Raw genomic sequence first — 21623 nt, 5'->3', positions numbered from 1 at the left:
GTTTTGCTAAGTGTTAAAATGTGGTGAGCCCCATGACTACTTATTTTGCTAGGATATCGGCCCTCTTAATGTGTTAATTGTGTTCAAAAAAGATGATCGCCAACTGCTGCTACTTTAGAGAGTTAAAGGAGTTGGGGGGGGGGGTTATTTAAGTCGAGTGTAAAACTTGATTTTAAACCAATGAAAATTTAAAGCATTTTTTTAAACAAGTAATTTATTTAATATCCAACAAAGATTGATTTTAATCTAGAGATTTTAGATTATTTAATAATATATTCCACTTTAAAGAAGAAACAACACCGCATCGGTTACTCTAATTATCTCTCCTTGTCTATTTGTTTCGTTTTTAATTTTATACCTTTATTATTTATTTTTATTTAAACATACATATTTTTTATATTTTTCGTATTTTTCTCAAAATGTTAATACGTTACAAGCACGAACTCTTTAGTTTCATGATTACACAGCAATAATGCTACATTCAAATGTTCAAACAACCCCCGCCACACTCTTATGGCATTCTCAACTATTACGGAAACCTACTCAACTGCGATAATGGGTTATTGATATTAAAATTATCCTAACTTGCTACGATTTAGACGACCTTTTTATTACTATGAAAAAAATTAAACTCAAGCTTCCTTTCCATGAAAAATTGCAAAAAACAGCTTTTGGGCTACAATTGTTAATGGGCAGTTCATACGAAAATGTTAAGAGCAGAATTGTAATAAATGTACTGCACCCAGAAAGAACGTTTAATGTATAAAAAATGTTTTCGGACGAAAATCTTTAATTACTTTTATGTTGTTCATGCAGTCTTCAAAGAGAAAACGAATCTCTAGGACGATATGCCAACAGATCTTGCCGACAAATACAAGAGCAGTGTATATTCCTGATTTAATCTCCTCGTATCTAAAATAATATCTATTGCTCTTATATATAAAAGCGGAGACGATTTTACATAAAAAAAAACATTCTTGGAGCAACACTTTAGTAACAACCATAAACTCCCACATTACTAAGTTCTTAATTCCTTCTACAACTAGAAACCAGAAAATAAATACAAGCTAACCACCAAATTCTACATTTTTAACGCCAAAGTTAAAAATTTGCAAACCTTTAAATAAAACAACGCAGTTTCAAAAAAATAATTGTTACAATAATTTATGCAAAGGTGGGTGGGAAAAATCATTAAAGAACACACTGCTCTTTCTTACATAAAAAATGCACCTTTTAATAATGTTTAGAATTTAATCTCCTTACAGCACAGATTTAGAATTCGAATTATTTAGGGTAAAACTAACTATGTTTAGTAGGTATCTTATTAAATCAATTATGTATAGTATATATATATAAAGTTTTTATAATAAAATACATGTGTGCTTTTCGAAACATAACATTGGAAACAAAACTGCAATCCTTACCTCCTACCGATAACACTTTGTGGAAAATGACGAATGTGTTTAAACCTGGAAAAAAAAAGGTTCGAGACCCCTATAATCAAGAACGGGGAAGCCACCTACGCAAACTCCGAAAAGTCAATTTCTTTGCTGAAATTTAATACGGACGATGTGCGACTCCATTATCTGTGGACAGAGAGCACGAAGCATGCAACGAAAAGCAAATTTCACTTTTCTTCCGTCGTGGGGCTCATTACTCTCTCGTAAGCCCTTACGAATAAAGATGGGACACAATCTCTAATCGACAAACTTAATATGAGGAAGAGCATGACTTCTAAAAAAACTTCAAATAAAATGCTTAAAAATCTTCCTATACCCACAATTAATTACCTTACTGAGCTCATTAACTCGATTATTATTCGGGTTATAAATCTTTAAGATGAAAGCAAGCTGAAGTTGTTTTCACACAGGGAATAACAAACGTACCAATCTAGCCAGAATGGGACCGATCTTTTTCGGCCGCTTTTACGATAACAAACCTCATGCCGACATATTAATCTATTATTGAGTTAAAGTGTGTATGTTATGATGCGAACGTCTCAAGAACTGAAAATATTTTGCCCAAGCGACTACGCTAAAGATTATTGTCCTATCACCTAGTTTTCTGCTTAGGAAAAGTTGCAGAAGCTTGGCTTCTCTTAAGGCTTGAAAAATTGGTTGATGATGAAAGCTTTATTCCAGCTTATCAATTTTGTTTGTGAAGAAGCCACTCTACCATTCAACAAATCTTAAGGTTGGTGGAAAACACAAATAAAGCCCTTAATAACAAGGAGTTCACTCTTATGTTTTTTTTTAGGCATACAAAAGTCTTTCGACTAGGTATGACATAAGGGCCCCCTATATAAAATGATTAATGCGCATTACCCGAGTACTTAATACAAATTACAGAAGCATACCTTAGCAGTAGAACCTTCTTGGTCCGTGTAGGAAGAGGACTAACAGATTCCACACTACTTAACGCTAGGGGCCCACAGGTGCCCATATTATCTTCTATTTTATTCCCATACATGTCTGAAATACCTCCCCCTACCGCTCAAACTTCCTCATTGTTGTATACCAATGACACTGTTAGCTACAACAGCTCAAAATCTTCGCCTCTTACAATCAAATATATGCAATCCAATCTTAACTCATTTAAAGATTGGTTAACAACGGGAAAAGTAACCATTAAACCTTTTAAGAGCCATGCCTATCTCATAGAAAAGAAAGAAAAGAGTACTACAAGACATTTCTTTTTCATATTTCTCCCGCTTGGGATAAATAAGTCATCTACCACGGTGGTGCATTGATGACAAGCTTAACTGGGCACACATTGAATATTTGGTTAAAAAAATTAAAAACACGACACGCTTTATATCCGCTTTGACCTGGATAAGAAATTAATTATTTACAGAGCTATTTTAAGAGCAGTGATGAGTTATGCATCAGTTGCTTGGACCTATTCCTCGACCTCCAACATAGATAGACTGCCACATGCAAAATAATTTCTAAGAATGTTTACAGGAGCTCCTTGGTATATGAGACCTCCACAAATACATCGTGAATGCGAACTGGAACCATTTTTGAAGTTTATTAAGCGCTTAGCTTAGGAGTGCATAAAAACAGCTGAAAATAAATTTCCTAAATTATAACCCTCTCATTTTACCAAATATAGAAGACCGAAACATCTTACTATGTTCAATAATTTTAACTGCAAAATTTTTACTGAAAAATAGTACAATAACTCTGATAATAGTGGCGAATAAATAGTAATAATGTCAGTAATAGTATTATTAGTAATAATAATATATTAGTAATATTTCTATATTTATATAACATGCATAAAGCTAGTGAAGGCTTACTCATATGAATCTAAAATTTAGAAAAAAAAAAATTGGTCTTATAAAGGAAATATTTATTTTGGCGGTTCTACTTTTAATTAAAAACTATTTTTAAAAGCAGCATCTTTGGCAGGGAGAAAGCTCTTCCGAACAGCTCTGACTTGGGGGAATTTAAGTTAAGCATTTTAAGTTATTTTACTTATGAAGACTCTAGCATGCCAGTGCAATAAATAAATAAATAAATAAACTAAATGAGTGACTCGTACAATTTTTTTTTCGCTTTCTATCTTTTTCGGTTTTTGCCACTCGTTGAGTGTTTTAGTTTACGTTGGTCTAGAGGACCAGCGATATTATAAAGGTAAAATTTTTAGTTTAGAGGGCGTTATAGTGGAAGTTAATAAATAGCTTAGTGGTCTAGGGCACAACTTAGTAAATACTTCGTGAATAAGTTTCATTAAATACCTTAAACACATTAAGAAATTTTGTTCAAACGAATAAACTTGGTCATTTTGATGTGGTATGTTTCATGAAAGAAAAAGATTACAAATTAGTTATCGGCTCTACAGCCTATCCACATATTATAAATAAAAAGGAATTACTTAATAATATAAAAGAAGAAAATGTAACAATGAATACGATAAACGAGAATGCAAATGCGTCTCAACTGACCATCTAAAAATTTTTGATAAAGGTAAGTTAATAACAACGCCAATTTCAGACATAACTTATTTTCATGGGAAAACTAAATGAATATGGGTACACCACCCGATCTGGAGATAAAAAAGTAATTAGAAAAAGAATAAGACACCTGTTGCCCATAGTTTTTCAAAAAACGGAACATATAGACTGAACCCGATTAACACATAATACAACGGCATTAAATAGGTTACAATCTGAAGAGGGTAACAAAATACCTGAAGAACACTACAAATATGGGCACATAAAGTATGGATACCTGAAAGATATCATACCTAACGTAAAACCTTTTCTACTGATAATTGTGAAATATGCACAAAATGTAAAAATGAAAAAAAAGAAAGTAAATAAAATAAGTCGAACGCATCACCTTCGTGAACCTTGTCAACTACTCTATGTTGATACTTTACAAAGGGACATAACATCTTTGATGGTTTTCAAGATGAAAAATCTAAACCTAAGAAGATATAAAATATGAACTATCGAACTGGCTAAAATACTACCTTTATATTAAAACAGGAAACTAAATAATACAACTTCCTATGCAAGCATAACCGAGGAAGTAAGAACGAATAAAGGTTGTGAATACGTTAATGACACACTAAAAAGCGAATTATAACGTTAAGGAATCCCATTTACTACGGTTCCTAAGAATACACCACAGTATATGCTAAGTGAACGTGGTATACAGATCTTATGCAATATAACTGGATGCATCTTAAAGCGATCATGGTTACCTTCGGAATATTGGAATGATGCTTTCAGAGATGCTGTTATATAGATAACAATATTTCGAAAGGCAGCAAAACTCTTCCACCTACAGTGTTATATGGCCTTTAAACTATTAACTTAAGAAAATATATTTCCTCAGGTTGAAAAATTTTTATTTTTATAATCCCGAGCACAAAACGAAATCTCAGTTTATAGCAACAGAGGGAAACCTACTTTAGAAAACCAACAGATTCAACAAATGATATATACAGCATCCTAAATCCCAGTACCAATAAAAAATAGTTTGTCGAAGGATGTTATCTGTTATGAAAACACATTTCCGTACGAAAACATTAAGCGTGGAACTGACAATATTAGAACTAAAATTTTTTTTTTACCCCATACCTTGGTAGTACATCAAACTTTTGCCCATTACCGACAAAAATATCAGTAATATTAATGATTTGAGACTAAGCCAAAAAATAAAAGAGAGGCCCTTCCAATATCAGTAAACAATAACAAAAATGAATTAACTAAGACGATAATGAAAACACGCTTGCAGAAGCACAGAATATAGCACCTATAAACAGCAAGTCCTCTCTGTGAACCCAACTTTGAAGGTGAACAATATCTCTTTTACTGCAAAATGCACAGCTCCTAAAACAAAGGAAAACAATACCATAATTACCTCAGCTCTTTTTTTTTTTTTCCTCTTCGCAAACCTTTTATACAACCACCAGCTCAAATTAAAACCTATTCCATTATCTATCAGTTTGATTAACAAAAAATTTATACCAAAAATTAAAAACAATAAGCTAAAAAACAAGTTTATCTAGAAGATAAGCCAAACTCTGATGCTGTAAATATCGCGACTCCTATAGAAACTTCTAAATATACTTCATATTTTTTACAAAAGTCAGAGTTTGATGATAAAAGATTTCAATAACATAAATTCGGAACCTCAGAATCTAATCCTCAAAAATCGCCTCGAACAAATACTAGATAAAGTTTTGTCTGACACTAAGAAAAGAAATCTTAGGTCTTTTGAAGAGAACATAGATAAGGTTAAAAAGACTAAAGAGGATAACTTCGCAATAACCTATCTACTTTTAATGAAGCAAAAAGTTTGGAAGGCAAAACACTTCATATGGATGCCGCCACTAATGAACTTACTTCCTTACTTAAGCATAGAGGATTTAATATTATAACCATTGAAGAAGTTCCTACGGATGAATAAATTTTATCCACAACCTGGATACTTCACAGAAAGAAAGTAACTATCAGTATAAGGCAAGACTAACAGGGAGGGGTTATCCACAAATAGCTGGTACAATGAACTATATTCTCCAGTTTTATCTAAAGAGTCTTTTCATTTACTACTCCACATTGCAATTTATATAAACAGATGCCTATACAACTTGCTTAGACAACTACTTTTCTGCACACAAAACTTAAAAAACCACTGTACACTTACATGCCTCAAGGCATGTAATTAATTAAAACTTTACTAAACTCAGAAGGAAAATGATATTAGGTAGACACTACTCTATAGCAGTCAAGGATGTTCTAAAAATAAACGTTGCAATTTGTTTTTAAAGAATCAGCTAAACTTTTTTATCTTGACACATCTCGATAATTACAAAAGTATGAATATAAACAAAGTTTACTGGAACAATGTATATTTACTCGGAAATTTTCGATGTTATTGTTGGCATATATGTCGCTGGTTACATTTTTTGAGACGCTTACAAATTTCCTAATAATATATACTAAAAATACTAAATTTAGGTTTAATTCAATAAAATTTTGGTGTTAGAAAATAACATTAATCAATAATTTATTTCCCTTAGTCAAAGATTCTACAATTCAGCACCTTGTATTTATATCGTATAAACACAGCAACCAAGATTTGTACTTCTATATCTAAAGACACAAAAATTAAGCCTTCTTGCAACACATGACAACAATGAAGAATATGAAAGCCTTGGGTTCACTATGAAACATATACATATATTTTTTTATTAATGATACTTCCTAGTGCTTAATCGGGTTGTATAGGAAACACCGAATTTTTCAGCTCTCAACAGCATGATAGTGTGCACATTAGCTTTAAGCCTATGTTAAAGCAATCTCAAATACATATATATGTATTAAAAAAAAAATAATAATTCTACCCCTAACCCATATTATATATTTAGAGTTCAGTGCGCGGCCGGCGATGCTTGCGCAGGCCTAGATTTCCTAGTTTACCTCACCTGTCAATAATTGACTGGTGCGCTGACTGAGCCGATCGTAGGTGGCGATAGCATTTTCGTAGAAAAACGTTACCAAGAGTTTCAATCTAGAGATCTTTATGTAAGTCATCGTGGCAAACAAAGCACGGCCTTCTCATCATAAGGCGTAGTAGCTTGTTTATCTCACTTGAAGCGGAGAGACTGTTGTCAAATGAGTTGTAGGCCCAGGAAGTAGACGCTTATGGCATGATTAGTCAAAAGCTCAACAACTACAAGCGCCCTTTGTGGTGCAGCGAGATTGCTTCGAGCACAAAGTAAAGGGTTAAAGATTTGATCCGCCCCCTTGACCTTCGCAGCGATATAGTTTACGTGCGGTCCACGAGAGCTTACCGCCAATAATGACCCCCAGGTACTTCGCCTGAGGACGCCAAGGAACTACCTTATTTTCAAGGTCAGCGGCGGTAGTGTACTGGTGCGCTTCTTTGTGGCAAAAAGAGTTCTGCACTTTCCTGCATTTTTAAGTAATTTTCCAACGACGACACCAGTTGTCAAGCGTCACTAGGTAGTAATGCAGATGCTGGCGCAATAGGGTAGGTGACTTTGACGAGGAATAAATGGCCGTCTCTTCTGCATATAAGGGAATCCGCATGTGGGGGTCGTCAGGCTGTAGCAGATCGCGTAGATAAATTGCAAAGAGTAAGGGTGATAAAGGAGGTCTCCGGCTGTTAATGTTCTTAGGGATGAGCGCGCATCGCCCATCCGTATATCAAAAACGCGGTCCTTAAGGTAAGATTTGATCACTTTAGAAGGAGGGGCTATGGGCGCCATTTGTAGCAAGCCCTTGTGGAAACCATGGTCGAACGTTTTTTTGACATCAAGAAGGACAGCGCCCGCTCCTTCTTTGAGTTGAGGACGGATCCTCCACTCTGGCAAGCGGTGGAGTTGACGAGTAGGGAGTGTCCTTGCCGAAATCCAAATTGGAACTCTGGCAGGGTATGGCTTGCGTCAACAGTACTTACAAGGATCGCAGTATGGTCGTTTCTGCCGACGACTGATAAGAGGCTGATAGGTCTGTATTTGTTTGCGTAAATGCTGATCTTGGTGTCTTCGGAGCATCACAACAGTTGCCGTCTTCCAGCGCAACGGGAAGATGCCGAGAGCCCTCGTAGAGTCAATGAGGCAGCATAGAAGTTCTACAACTATCATTGGTAATTGCTTTAACATAACGTTGGTGATACCGTCGGGGCCAGGTGCCTTTCCTCTCGGAAAAGCGTTAATAATCCCTACGATTTTCGGCTATAGTGATTGACTCAAGCTGTTCCTCGGCGTCAGCAAGGAAGTTAATTCACAGAGCACTTCATCAAAAACTAAATAAGCAGGTGGCACACACTGCGTAGCGAGGTGATTGGCAAAAACTGTCGCTTTGTCATCATTATTTCCCGCCAAGAAATTGTCTTGTCGCATAGTAGGTAATGGTAAACGAGCTCGGTTTTTGTATTTCCTTATGAACTTCCAGAAAGAGACGCAACCATTACAGGTTAGTATCCGATATATTACTTAACTTTGTTTCCCACAATCGGTTATGGTGCGCCAATATCTTTTCCAAATGCGCCGGAGTAGTCTATTAAGCGCTAATTTATCTTCGGGGTGTTGCGATATACCGTCGCCACTAGAATAAGGCCTCGCCGATCGGGGTAAGGCCTTCAATTTATAGGCAAGCGGAAAGAGCGGGATTCAACTTCACGTGTTGTCGTGGCGGTGGGATACGCCATGGTCAAAGCGCCCTCGAATTCAGCAACAGTAACGTCAAGTAAGGCAGGCGTGTTAAGCAAGGGGAAATTGTTGAATAGGTTATATCAAGAGTCTCAGAGAAGAAGCCCCAGTCCGTAAAAGTTCTGGTTTGTGTTCTCATTAACTCCTTGCATTCGCCCAAATCAAGCAGAACTGGCAGCTGATCCGACGAGAGTTCGGAAAGAGCTTTAATTGCCGTTGAAATAAAAATTTATTTTCAAAGCGGCTACATCTAATACGTCTCCTGTCTTTGCCATGTGCGTTGGGTACTGTGGACCTAAGACGCGCAGTTCGCGCTCGTCGGAGTAAGATTCGAGGATTCGGTCGTTTGGGGTATTAACTTGGCTGTTCCAGGCGGGATACTTGCAGTTAAAGTCCCCACATACAATAACTGAGGAGCAAGTTTCAAAAAGAGCATCAAGATTCGAGATAATAAGTGGTATATTGGGGGCCTTGTGAGCTACAATTACCGACAGGGGCCCCTGGCTGGTTAAGTGGAGGGAAACTCCAACCGCCTCAATGCTTTGCAGGGCTAGGAAAAAAAATATCACACTGTGTTAAATGTTTCGTCTGACCAAAATAGTTACGCTTTCACCGCCCCTATCAAGGCGGTCCTATCGGTAGGTCGAAAAGTTGCAGAGGTTGAATGGAACGTTGGGAAGATGTTTCACTAATAACACCCAGATCGATTCTTCGTGTTACATAAATTTTAAATTCGTGCATGCTATTTAAGCTAAAACTTCGTTTATTTACATCAACATCTTGTGATAATAAAGATTTGGAGGGGGAGGGAGTGTTATATATATTTGACCGTCAAAGGGCATCGCTGTGAGCGCCGTCGCGCCACCGCAGAATCAAGTACCTTTTTTACAAAGAGAGTATTGAGGTTGGTCCCTAAGTTAATTTCGTAAAGTGACCGAGAAAGATCTTTCCAACAGTGCTGTTAGTCCGCAGCGAAACCTTTTGTGTCCTTAAGTTCATGATAAGGTCAAAATGCGGATAACAGCACAAAGTGGAATAAACTCTGAATGTAGACTTAACTCGCTTGGGTCATGTTACCTTTGATTCTAAGTTTTTAGTTTTGATTTCTTGGGTTTACTGAAATAACTCCTGTTGCAGAGTTCATGTAATTAGTAATACTCTAGCTATCTTTTAACTATGCAGCCAACATACTGTGGATTATGGCACCTTCCTGAACGAAGCCTCTAAGCTTAGGGTTGTCGGTCTCTACTTAGGAGAGTTTACTTAGGTGCGGGTCGAAGAACTTAATCTTAAAATTGGAAAAAACTCGTTGTTTGACTTAAGTACTGAGCGAAAATTCTAGCTTACCTGTGCTTTAAAAACATAATATCGGTGAGTACTTTACTAGGGTTATCTCGCTAGATTACTTTTATGTAATAATTAGACTTTAATGCAAGACTTCCGTGTCTTTTCATAGAAACGAAAAAGCTAAATAACTTCAATTATAAACCCTTTGCCGACGCTTGTGTGTTGAATACTGATGTTGCCTGTAAAATCGTAGCTCCTAAGAGGTGCACAAGCAGAACCTGTCATACCTTAGGTTAAACTTTGATATCGACTAAGTTAGGCAAGCAATTTCATTACCCCACAAGTATTTACGTCTGGAAATTATCAGTTAAAAACTAAGCCTGGCGTAATTAGTAATGACATAAGTTCTTATTACGGTTTGATATCAATCTTAAACTAAATAATCTTTTTTTATAGTTAATCATGCTTAAGAGCAACTGACTTGGAGCTCTACGCAGTATTTATAAAGTTTTATTTACTATTATATGTATATATTATCTATTTGTGCGCGGCTTGCGTTTTTTTTTTCAATGTTATGACCTCTTTAACGTGCATTTGGTTGGAGATCTAGATCTTTCGCAGATGCCTAGGCGAGTGTTATCTATCATGCTTTTTCCTCCCATTTTCTCCTTTTAAATCTTGCAGGACCAGGGGCGGTACCTATAATCCACATGTCTATTTTTAGATATTCTGTTTTCTTTTATGAATATTCAGAAAATGAACACAGTTTAACTTTAATGACTGTTGATCTCACTGACTTTATAACTTTAAGAACTAATATATCGTAATCAAAGAGAGTAATGTAATATATTATTAATATAATATATTATACTACAATGGTATAATATAGAGTTGGCCAAAAATTTTTAATAAAGGGCTGTAATAATTTACTTGGTTGCTCTCGAGCAGACTGTGTATCACTACGCTCACCACCTAATAAACACTGACAAAAATAAAGAGGCGAAAAAAAGAAAGAGGGCGACGCTCACAACTTCCCTTAAATGATTAATTAGGGTTGTGCCCTCAGGCGGTCAAAATTCAATTACAAAATAATTCGTAAAAAAAGTGTGTAGCAGTAGTGGAAAAAATTACTTTTTCACAAAATTATTAACACAATACAAAGCTAATAAAAAATGTTTTGATTCTTCATTGTCTTTCTTCTGGGCACACGTAAACTTTTTTGAATCCGCCCACAGTTTTACCACAATCGGTATGAGCGATTTTAAGCTACCTTTTAGTCGGCGTGCACTGAGGTTGTACACGAAATGATGGAACAGGGGAGACCCATTAGCTCTTTCCTTAAATACCTCCTATCGGTACAGGTTACATTCTTGTGTAGACAGATATTATGTACTCGCAAATCAATTTAGGGCTTGATAAGATGTAATCCCAGCGCTCGAAAAAACAAAAGCTCCCGATTCGTTTTTTCCTAGTTCCAATATTTGAAATTTTCAATCAGTTAGGCTGTAAAAATTATTAACGCAAGATGTCCTCGTAAAAATGTCGAAAGTGTACCCCTCCGATTAGGACGTGTTGAAGTGTACTTTCTTGTCCTTTGGTTTATGCTGTCAAAGCTTCATTTGGTATCATTGTAAAGCTGTCTATATGGGACGTTTTTTTTTCAATATCGGTATTATATTGCCTGATTTGTGTGCTCAACCCGTTTTACTATGTCTCTCCCCATAATTTTTCCTGGACACGCTTGCGAGCTGGTGCCGTCCATGTGACTTATCCATTTGAAAGGCAAAAAGTAAGATACGCTTCTTGTCCCATGCACTACCGAAACCCTTAACTTATAACGGGATGGAAAGTTCGTGTTCTCAGTTAGAATACCTGGGGGTCAATGTGGCGTCCACACGTAAAATACGTGAATGAGAAGGTCAAGGCGACGTCCCGGGCTATCCTCTGTTGCGCAAAAAACGAAGGCTTTACGTGCTGTGGATCCAGCTGATTATGGGATATTTACCTCCAGCCTGGGTCTACGACATCGGCAATAACCTTCTCACTTCGACTGCAATAATTCTTCGCCTTTAAATAATTGCGATTTAATTACGTACTACAGAATGAGCTGCCGACCGAGATATTTATAATTAATGCCGTCGCTTCTACGAACGGATAGGTGGACACTATAATCGCCTTATAGCGGAAGACATCAAGTTGTGAGATGGCGCACTCTTAGCATGATGGTTGAAAGCTGAGTTGGGAATTTAATCGAAAGTGAAGAGTACACTTTTGTCAATAAATTAACTTGTACTCGAGTAAAAATCTGTTTAACAGCTCGTGTATTCGAAGTGATTAACTCGTTCGGGCACCAAGGAACGCTATTTATAGATAAACGTTAAAGTCAACTTGTAGAACTTGGTTAAGTAAGCTATAACATTTTTTTAAGCATGTTTTGCTTTGTCCTGCCATTTCAAATTTGCTTTTTTTATAAAAAGTAGGTAATTAAACTTGAAAAAGTGCTTTAGAAATTAATAGTTATACCTGTAATAAAAAATTGTGTGATATATATACATATATATTTATTGTTAGTTACTGAAAATAAAGTTATATAAAATGAATATCTTTAAATATAAATGTTAGACTTAATGCCCGATCGGGTCAGTAAACTTAAAATACTCGAATCCTTGCAAAAGATGGTAACAAAAATTTGAACAAAAAAAATAATTTTTTAAACATTTTATTTAGCCAAAATTCTTTTCGTTATTACCTCAAAGTTGAGGCTGAAAGCGCACTTTAGCGATAATAAAACCGTCAATCGCACGTCATAATTGGGCTACTCTATCAGCAGCCGGTAAGTACACTTAGATAAATTAGCTTTTAATAAAGGATCTGTTTTGAATATCTCGAAGTAAAAATTGGCCAAGACTTCAAGAACGCTCAAGGTGACGTCGATAGAAAAAAACATCCTCATTAAGTTGTCTGTGATTAGTTTTAAAAGGTTAAAAAAGGTTAAATAATATTACACTAGTCACGGCTTCTTCGTCTTAAAGCGAAAAAGCTTGCCTTCTCGCATACTGGTTGAAGCTACTCCGAGTTATAAGCGTACTTAGCAGTCCTGTAGTCATAATTAGGTGAATACACAATGCTTACAGCCATTTACTTTACACTTCGTTACTAAACATTGCTAGTGGGTAACAATACGGTTGTCCAGGGTTCAACGAGGAATCATGTTTAAGTGCACCTTACATTTTACCGCGTTAATCTCAGGCTAAAAAACCTCTCTACTTGTAACTTGCAGTTCATGCTTTTTACTAAAGATCTTTCAGTAAAACGTAGTAAGCTTCTTGAAAAAAAAACTATACAACCCAAAAAATTAAATTGCGTAATTAAGATTGACTTGCCAATATATCAAAAAGATTTAGAAAGGTTGCTTTATAAAAAATTATCAGCCTTTATTATAAAAGATGACTTCAAGAAAAAAAAATCTAAGTAATGTGTTATATATTTTTAAAACTACAAAAATAAATTAAAAATATAATTATACCAATTTATTCTTGAAGTATTAATTAATGGAAAGTGTAATATAAAAGAATTAAAATAAAATTAAATATTAACTTATAAATTATTTTAATAAAATTATTACAGAAAAGTATAAAAAAAAATAGTAATGGAGGTTTATTTTGATTGTATTCATTATAGAGGGCTCCCTGTAGATAAAAAATATGAAGCAAGTTAAAAAGATAAGGAAATAAAATTAGTTTAAAATTATTTAACAATACTAATACTGTAGCGGAGAGAAATGCTCTAAACTTTTACAACTAAGCATGGTGTCTTTGGTTAGTCAGAACGTCCGCCACCATGATCACTGGGCATATTGGATATAAGTGGGATATGAGCGTAAATATGGAGCTTTCACTTTTTAAAAATGAGTGCTAGTGTAAAAATAGCGAAAACGAGGGCTAGAAAATGATAAATTGTGGACTTATCAAAATTATTTGAAAGGTATACGAATAAGACGCGTAAAAAGTCTGATATACCAGCAGCTAGTAAATTTATACACAGTAACGAATTTGCTTTTAGACTATAAAGTAGAATATAAGTTCTCCTAATCTTTAATTTTATATTTTGTTTGTTCATAATATATACATACACTTTATGGTTTATAAAATATTAGTTATAAAGTTTTAAGCCTGTAAAGTTAACACTAATAACGACACAGTAATCAGTATCGATTAGGCCCTAAAGTATATTGTGTCAAATAAATTTATATACTGTAAGATAATATACTGTTGACAGTTAAGATTATTTAAGCCAAAAAAAACGTTTAAAATTGACTTGTAACACAGGTAAAATTTTTATTGTCAAGTATTATAAAGAAAATGACACTTAAATCTAAGACATCCGCCTTTTAACTTTGGAGGAACTACTTAATATTTTTTTAAATAAATAATAGAGATTTTGATAACTCGAGTTACGTAATTTAATCGAGAACGGCCAAAGGAAGGTGCTTAGAAACTGCTATAGTTGATTGGTAACTACCCCTTTACGGTGTGTTTAAAGGAGGTTCATAAGCTAGAAAAAGAAGTTTAAAAATTATAATTAGTCAACGTGAAGGTATATAAATGAAAGTACTTAAATTTTAGTACTTTCAGGTAAAAATAATTTCAATTTAAAAAAGGCATCTTATGCACAGTTACCTTTAAAATAATATGACTTTTTTTTAAAATCTTTATACATACTTAAGTTATTATTTTAAGAATATATTTATTAACTCAATTTAGTTATTTAAAAAAAAAATGTAACTAATGATGATTCTCAAAGCAATATTTTTTTTAAAAAATTTGGGAAAACATAAGGATCTGCAGGTTTTAAAGGGACCAAATCCTTAAAAAGCGTAGTTTTAGATAACTGTTCCTCTAGTGTACTATTTTTTTTACAAAAAAAATTGGTTTACAGAAAATTGATAATAACAAATAGTATAATAGTTCTAAAGTTCTGACTATACCTACAAGTGGCAAAGATCGCATGTTTGCTTTCGGCAAGTTCGGTAGCCAGTTCCATCTGGTGGTTACCCATCAAAACTTCGTTGACTACCACTATAAGTTTTTTTTTTAAATGCAAGGCTTCCAGGCTTGTTCCGGCACCTTAAAATAGATACCGTCCTTAGTACAGGCTTTTTGTTATTAGCTCATTTTCAAAGGGTGTAAGTAAGAATATTTTTACTATACTCTATTATTCTTTTTAAAAAAAATTGAGAAGAACAAACTTTTAGTATGTTAATCTACAAATTAAATAGCTACCCGCATGGCTTATAATATAATCTGCCTTTAGCAAATCTTCTCTAATGTCAGGTTTAAATCGGTATATTTCAATAACCATCCATTCTTTAAATTTTTCCTTGGCTTCCTGTATATCGTATACGAATGAATTTCCTAAAGAAAAAATTATATAATTCTTTCCAAAAAAGTCAAAGTAAAACTTTAAGTAGGGACACATACCAATTTGAGCAATTACTCTGTTGATACCAAAATTTTTCTTTAGGCTTTTTAAGAGGATTTCTTTTGAAATAACTTTAATCAATTCATCAAAACGCGTTGTTCCCACGGTGACATATAAGATAGCGCTAGTGTCTTCCTTAAAAGCCATGACGCACTTTTTAATTTATTATCCCTAATTATTTTTTTAAACAAATTCTAGATACTCGGATAGGCTAGTAGCTCCAAGTAAAAGTTAGCCAATATAGGAAAATTTTATTATTAGGTTCCCCAATATAAATTAGGTCAGCTCCTCAGTGTGGCGTTGCTTGACCTACGGGTGGTTAAAAAGTAATGTTGCGTAACTATTTAATTTTTTATACCAAAGAATTATGCTAATAGATAAAAACTCTTTATAGGCTACACAGCAAACTTCAACGAGACAGTGATGAAGTCTTCCGAGTCAAACCACAGCATTTTTTGTTAAAAGGTTAACTGACTCTCAATTATTACCGTTGAGACACCTTTTGTGAAAAAAGTCACTGCCTGCGGATACTTGTTTCATAAAGGTCTTTAAAGTTGTGTTGAAAAGATGGTAATGCGTACTAATCAAATGTTTAAAGCAGTAAAAAAGATTTCCTGGGCATCTTAATTTGAGATACCTAATCTCGACTGCACTTTTATCAAAGCCATTCTTGACTCCTTCAAAGCCAGGAGCAAAGATTTATGTTCATCTTAGATTTCCCACCAGGGTAGATATTAAAACTTCTTTATATATTAAGTAATCGAGTCTAACATTGGAGTCCGGTCGTACTTAGTGTGGTTTCTGCTATGAGGTTGCAACTAATAAAAGGTTTGTTCAACTAGCACTAGTAGTCAAAAGGCGCTCCTGCAGAAACTGTATTTTTAAATATATTTCATTGTTTTTTAGGCATTGGCACACAACAGACAGTCGTAAAAGGACTCGAATCGCTTTATTATTTATTTTTCCCCTAATGAGGAGTTTTAGCGGGAATGTTTATTAGTGTATTCTTCAAAGGAAGTATCGAGACCGCCACAAAGGAACGGGAAACAGCCATTTGACTTAAACTTGAAAGCCTTCTAGAAACCCCGGCCGTAACTAACAGCCAGGCCTCCCCGACTAATTGTTATATTGCAATAATGTTTTAATGTTTTATAATTCGAAAAAAAATTATTATTAGCCTTTTTTAATAACTAAAAACTATGATAAAAGAGTATAAATTCATGAAAAACATACAAAATAGCTAGTATGGAAATAATTATTTTTTATTATTATTAAGGTGCAGGTGGTATGCTACAGTCGATAATAGTGAAAAACTTTGCTTAATCACCCACCCCCAACGACAGGGTCTCTCCCTGCATGCTGCCTACAAAAACCCTGCCTAGGAAAAAGTAAAGTTGCCAACAGTAAATTTACCTTTATGAGGACATCTTATTAAAATAATTCGGTCGACAGTGATTAAACTTCCACTGACTTTATGGATACAATTAAAAAAATTTATTAATAAAACTACGTATTTATTATTATTATAGCAACTTTTATTTATATGTCCTAATTGCTATGATAACTTTTATTATTTTCTATTACTACTAAAAAATGTTATTAATGATTAATATTATCAAGAAAACCTTGCATTTAAGGTAATCTAGCGTAGTAAGGTGTTTCGGTAGATAAGAAAACTGACCAGGATTACTATTTTAAAAAGTAGTTAGTAACTCATTACCATTATTTTTAGATGTTCTGTTGTATTTTCGGCTAAGCTCTTAGTATAGTTCAGAAACGGTTCAGTTCCTGTTAACGTTATAATAAATCGGGTCTAAAATAGCTTTGTAGACAATTAATTTGTTTTAAGGGTTTAGGGCACTATTTTTCCATATTAGCAGATATAAAGAGTGCGTCATATTTTTATTTTTTTTGCCAGGGTTTAATGTGGGCTTGCCAAGTTAGTTTGTTACAAATTGACGCTGAGGAGGTGAGCATGGCGTTGCCTTTCACGTCGTTGAGGAAACTTGAACAAGTTAAGGTTGGTGGCGAATATTTAATTGCAAGAGACGAAGATGTTAAGCTACTATAAAAAACAGTATCACTGGTGTATTTAAAGCCAAGAAAGTTTGAGCAGAGTAATAGGATTGTCAAACTTGTATAAGTAGAAAGAAAATAGGCGGTAATGAAGATGCTTGGGATTCATATGAACTAACTAGTTTGTTCTCCGCTAGTTTTATGCCTGCACAGATCGTAAAGGATCTAGTGCTAAATAATAAATCTATAGTTCGTATCTATTATAAGAAAAATGCACATGAAAATATTTTATATATAACATTTTTATGTTATACCTTCTCACAAATATTTAAATGTTTAAAAACTTAAAACTGGGTATTTTATATTTTCCACCGACCTTAACATTTGTTGGAGGGGGAGAAATGACTCTACCTCAAATTCTAACTAATAAACTGAAATTAGTTTTTCATTGTCTACAAATTTTTATAACCCTAAAAGAAGCTAAGTTCTGTTACTTTTTCATAGCAAGAAAGTAAGTATAAGCTTTATGGTAGTTGCTAATGCCTGGTGTAATAAAAAACAACATCAGCGTTTTTCCATCTTATTGAAAAATAACCATGGGTTTAATATCAAGTTGTTAACTTTACAAGGTAATTAAGTGCTGAATGGAAAATTTTCAAGCATTATATTTAGTAAAAGTTTTATCAGGTCTTCCGCTTTTCTTAGTATCAAGTTTGTCATATATAGTTTGGGTTACATCTTTATTCGTGAAGGCTTCCAAAGTGATTATGGACTTGCACAAAAAAGTTAAATGAAATTTATTTCTGTGTATATCGTGTTCTCCGTTTGTTAATCTCGGTGACGTACATTGTCGGCTTTTATTTTGAAGTTTGCGTGGACACTTTATTTAATATATATTAGTTATTAGAATAAATACAGCTTTATGTGGCTATACAACATAAGATCTTAAGTTCACTTGGCAAATTAATATAAAGCCAAAAAATTAATTAACCCACTTTTTAAAGAGGAAGTAGCACGGAGTGCTATATCATATACCCGATGGTTAAATGCTAACTTCTCTTCTTATAAATATCTTTTCTTTTTAATTAAAAAGAGACTAATTATATAATGAAACTTAGTTAAATAGAAAAACATCTTTTCATCGGCATTTGTATAATTTGGTCTTTTTTGCTATGATATATTAGTTATAAGTAAAACTTAATAGGTGGGCGCTCAAGGGCACGGAGCTATAGCTCAGCGGTAGAGCAATGGATTGCAGTTCCATAGGTCTCTGGTTCGAATCCGGATGGCTCCTCGTTTTTGTGAAGTTCCAAGTTGTGACCTCTTAGTATAATAAAGAAGGCCCCGTTTTTACGACCACTTTTTTGTAAAGCTCTTGTAAGCAATAGAAAACGGTTGGGGGATGAGCAAAATGAAGTTATCCAATTTTTGTCGTATTAAAAAATTACCTTACAAAATATTATTACTAATTACTAATTGAATTATTTTATTCTAATAAATATAACTATAATAATTTATTAGGTTAAGCTAAAAAAACTACCCTAGAGAAAACTAAATCTTTTATTTTTCTGTGTTAAATTATATTTAAGTTACTCATCATTTTATTAATTATTAGAGAAAACAAACTGTTTAAGTGTCATCTTTGTAAGTTGATGGCAAAATATGATTATTACGGAAACCGCCCACCTTTTGTCTCAAAGCGCGTTGTGTAAATAGCTTTTTTATCACGCTATTGCTATGAAGATAATTATTACTTATAATACTATAACACTTAACTAATAGTCTTTTAGAAAAAGCTTTTGTCCTTAAAGATATATTTTCACCTTATTCCGAACTTGAAACAACACATAAGCATATTATTTTGGGATCTCTTTGTGCTGTCTGCAATAGAGCTGTATGCCAAGGCAGTTCTTTCAAATTTAGTTCTTTTATAAGTCGCCCTTTACTTTTTACTTTTTAGATTGTAGTATTTTTTATTCAAGACGGTTTTGTAATAACTGCACTTCTGCTTACCTTGACAGTTTCCCACTAGAAGTAAAAGAGGTATGAAGTTATTGGTTGTTTTTACATAATTACTTTGTTTTATACTATAAAGGATTTTAAAAAGAAACACACTTCATAACTATAGAATTAATTTTTGGTAAGTTTTTTTTAATATTTTTTATTAAAGTAGTTGTTTAAAAAATTTATTTGTTTAAAAGAACGTGGAAGCCGGATTTCTTCACTATTAAATTTTAAATTATTAGCTCGGCTACTATTTCGCACAAGATTATAAATTTTTTTAAAAGTCTTTCTATATTTACCTTTTAATATTATTTTACTTCTTTAATCTGAAAACATAAAAATTTATATATTTTACCAGTACATGATTTCTTTTGGATAAAAACTAAAAAAAAAATTTATTTTGCACTTGTAGACCAAGGAAGTGCAGAAACTAAAAATGAACCACTGTAAGACTAGTTTCTGTAGAATACTTCTAGCTGTTTCTTCTTAATGCTCGTTCAATGACTGGTTAGCCTCACGTTTAAGAAATTTAATTTGTGAATCTTAAAATATAAAAAGACTTAACAAGGAAAAAGCGCATAACAATAGAAATTTATAATAATTTTAGTTAAATAAATTAATATCGAAACTAACATCTTTTTATTTTTTATAAGTAGGCTGATGCATATTTCACACATCCTACGCACTTACTATAAGTAGAATCAAAATACATTGTTAGCATATTTATTCGTTCTTTATTAAATAATTTTATAATAGGTGTTAATTTTTGTTAATAGTTTTTTTAGATAAGCTGACTTGGTTTGAAAACTTCGCCATATTAACTTTCTTTTTCTCCCAATAAGTTAGTTTTCATAATTAGCCTTCTGCTGTATAAGTTTTTGGCTCGTTTAAATAAATAATTTTTTTTTATAAATATCTTAAAACATTAAATGAGTCAACAATACAAATTCTGGTCTATTCCGAAATAAATATGGAAACCGTAATTAAAATTTTATAAATAAGTTAGTATAAATTCTAACAAAATTAAATACAATAAACTATTAAAAATACAAAATACTTTTATCTACCGAATTTTGGGCTAAGCAGAGCAGTTGAGGGTGATTGCTACTGCAGTGACTTTACCGTGTGATGACACGTGACTAGTTCCTTGGGAGTAATAAGGGAAATCACTTGATTTGATGGCACGCGAGGTACCGTGATCTAGTAGCGCACGTGATTTACTGGGAGCTTACCATAACACGTACTACATAGGTACGCGGTTTGTTGTGTGGTTTGGTAGCAACGAAGTAGTGTAACACGTGGTAGCACTGTATTTATTGTAGTCAATTCCAAGTATACTCGGCTACGTATTAGTAAATGACTTTCCCCTATCCTCACTCAAGTCCACAAACTTCGAATACTCGAGCTCTCGAACAGGAATGGCCGCATACATTGATTTATTGCTAAAGTCACCAGCCTATTAACACCATCCTTGGTGGGACAAGGGTGGCATGGCGTCGTAGCAAGGTTTGAAAGTAAGCTTACTTGTCAGCAGGTCACTGTGCCCGACAACGCGCATCATGACTATTCGATTGCACAGTACATACAGAGTTCGCTCATGCAAAGTATGGGCTAGAGCGCGTTAGTAGCCGCCTTGACCTTCCTCACCATGTGCAGCTGCCACGACAGCCCAAGAAACCCCTGTGCTGTTGAAGATAAGAAGCGCCGGTAGTGCGAGTATAGTGAAGTGTATTATAGCAACGGACTAACAAAAAAAAAGAGTAGAGAATAAAAGTATAACATCTTATTCAATAGTTAATAATTTAGAAATTAAAACACCTACATTTGAAAATTATCAAATGTACGTATTTAATTAGTAAGTTTTACTGTTACTGTTTGCAAAGTTTTTCATTGATTTAAAGCAGGAACAAAAAGGCGGTACAAGAGAAATGGGGAATGTTAACTTCATTTACGTTGTTTCACTTGTTAGTGTAGAATTTATATGTATTAATTGAATAAACCATTTTTGTATTCGTTTCTTCTTACAGCGCCTTGCTATTCACTATGTTAATGGAACCCTTTATTGACGGGTCCTATCACACATTGTAATTAGAGAACCCTGCGGCTGCGGGGCGACCTGCGTGGGGGCATTGGTCGGATAG

General features: G+C 34.0%; 5 long non-coding RNA genes and 1 other non-coding gene across 7 annotated transcripts; 5 read left to right on the top strand and 1 right to left on the bottom strand.

The window, feature by feature from the left end:
- Positions 1–377: 377 nt before the first annotated feature.
- LOC135121471 (uncharacterized) lies at positions 378–1131 on the top strand. 2 transcript variants are annotated; one of them, XR_010278989.1, is made up of 5 exons: positions 378–559; positions 638–760; positions 817–884; positions 947–993; positions 1047–1131. It is a non-coding gene; the product is annotated as an uncharacterized LOC135121471 (long non-coding RNA). The 2 variants fall into 2 exon arrangements; XR_010278988.1 differs by having other exon boundaries at positions 947–1068.
- An 11166-nt stretch (positions 1132–12297) lies between these two features.
- LOC135121500 (uncharacterized) lies at positions 12298–12864 on the top strand. The gene is made up of 3 exons (XR_010279007.1): positions 12298–12386; positions 12604–12659; positions 12709–12864. It is a non-coding gene; the product is annotated as an uncharacterized LOC135121500 (long non-coding RNA).
- Positions 12865–14444: 1580 nt separating this feature from the next.
- LOC135121473 (uncharacterized) lies at positions 14445–15527 on the bottom strand. The gene is made up of 4 exons (XR_010278991.1): positions 15462–15527; positions 15264–15395; positions 14969–15107; positions 14445–14535 (listed from the first exon to the last, which is right to left on the bottom strand). It is a non-coding gene; the product is annotated as an uncharacterized LOC135121473 (long non-coding RNA).
- A 335-nt stretch (positions 15528–15862) lies between these two features.
- On the top strand, positions 15863–16920 carry LOC135121497 (uncharacterized). The gene is made up of 3 exons (XR_010279003.1): positions 15863–16006; positions 16064–16290; positions 16369–16920. It is a non-coding gene; the product is annotated as an uncharacterized LOC135121497 (long non-coding RNA).
- A 1780-nt stretch (positions 16921–18700) lies between these two features.
- Positions 18701–18772, top strand: Trnac-gca (transfer RNA cysteine (anticodon GCA)). Its single transcript has one exon. It is a non-coding gene; the product is annotated as a tRNA-Cys (tRNA).
- An 84-nt stretch (positions 18773–18856) lies between these two features.
- On the top strand, positions 18857–19320 carry LOC135121482 (uncharacterized). Its single transcript, XR_010278997.1, has 3 exons — positions 18857–18911; positions 19094–19186; positions 19261–19320. It is a non-coding gene; the product is annotated as an uncharacterized LOC135121482 (long non-coding RNA).
- Positions 19321–21623: the final 2303 nt, after the last annotated feature.

This window comes from Zophobas morio, unplaced genomic scaffold (genome assembly GCF_036711695.1).
Source record: "Zophobas morio isolate AGI-343-1 ecotype UQ-CSIRO unplaced genomic scaffold, CSIRO_AGI_Zmor_V1 ptg000599l, whole genome shotgun sequence".
Classification (NCBI taxonomy): Eukaryota; Metazoa; Arthropoda; class Insecta; order Coleoptera; family Tenebrionidae; genus Zophobas; species Zophobas morio.
Note: the sequence above shows the minus strand (reverse complement) of the source record. Positions and strands in the feature narration are given on the sequence as shown.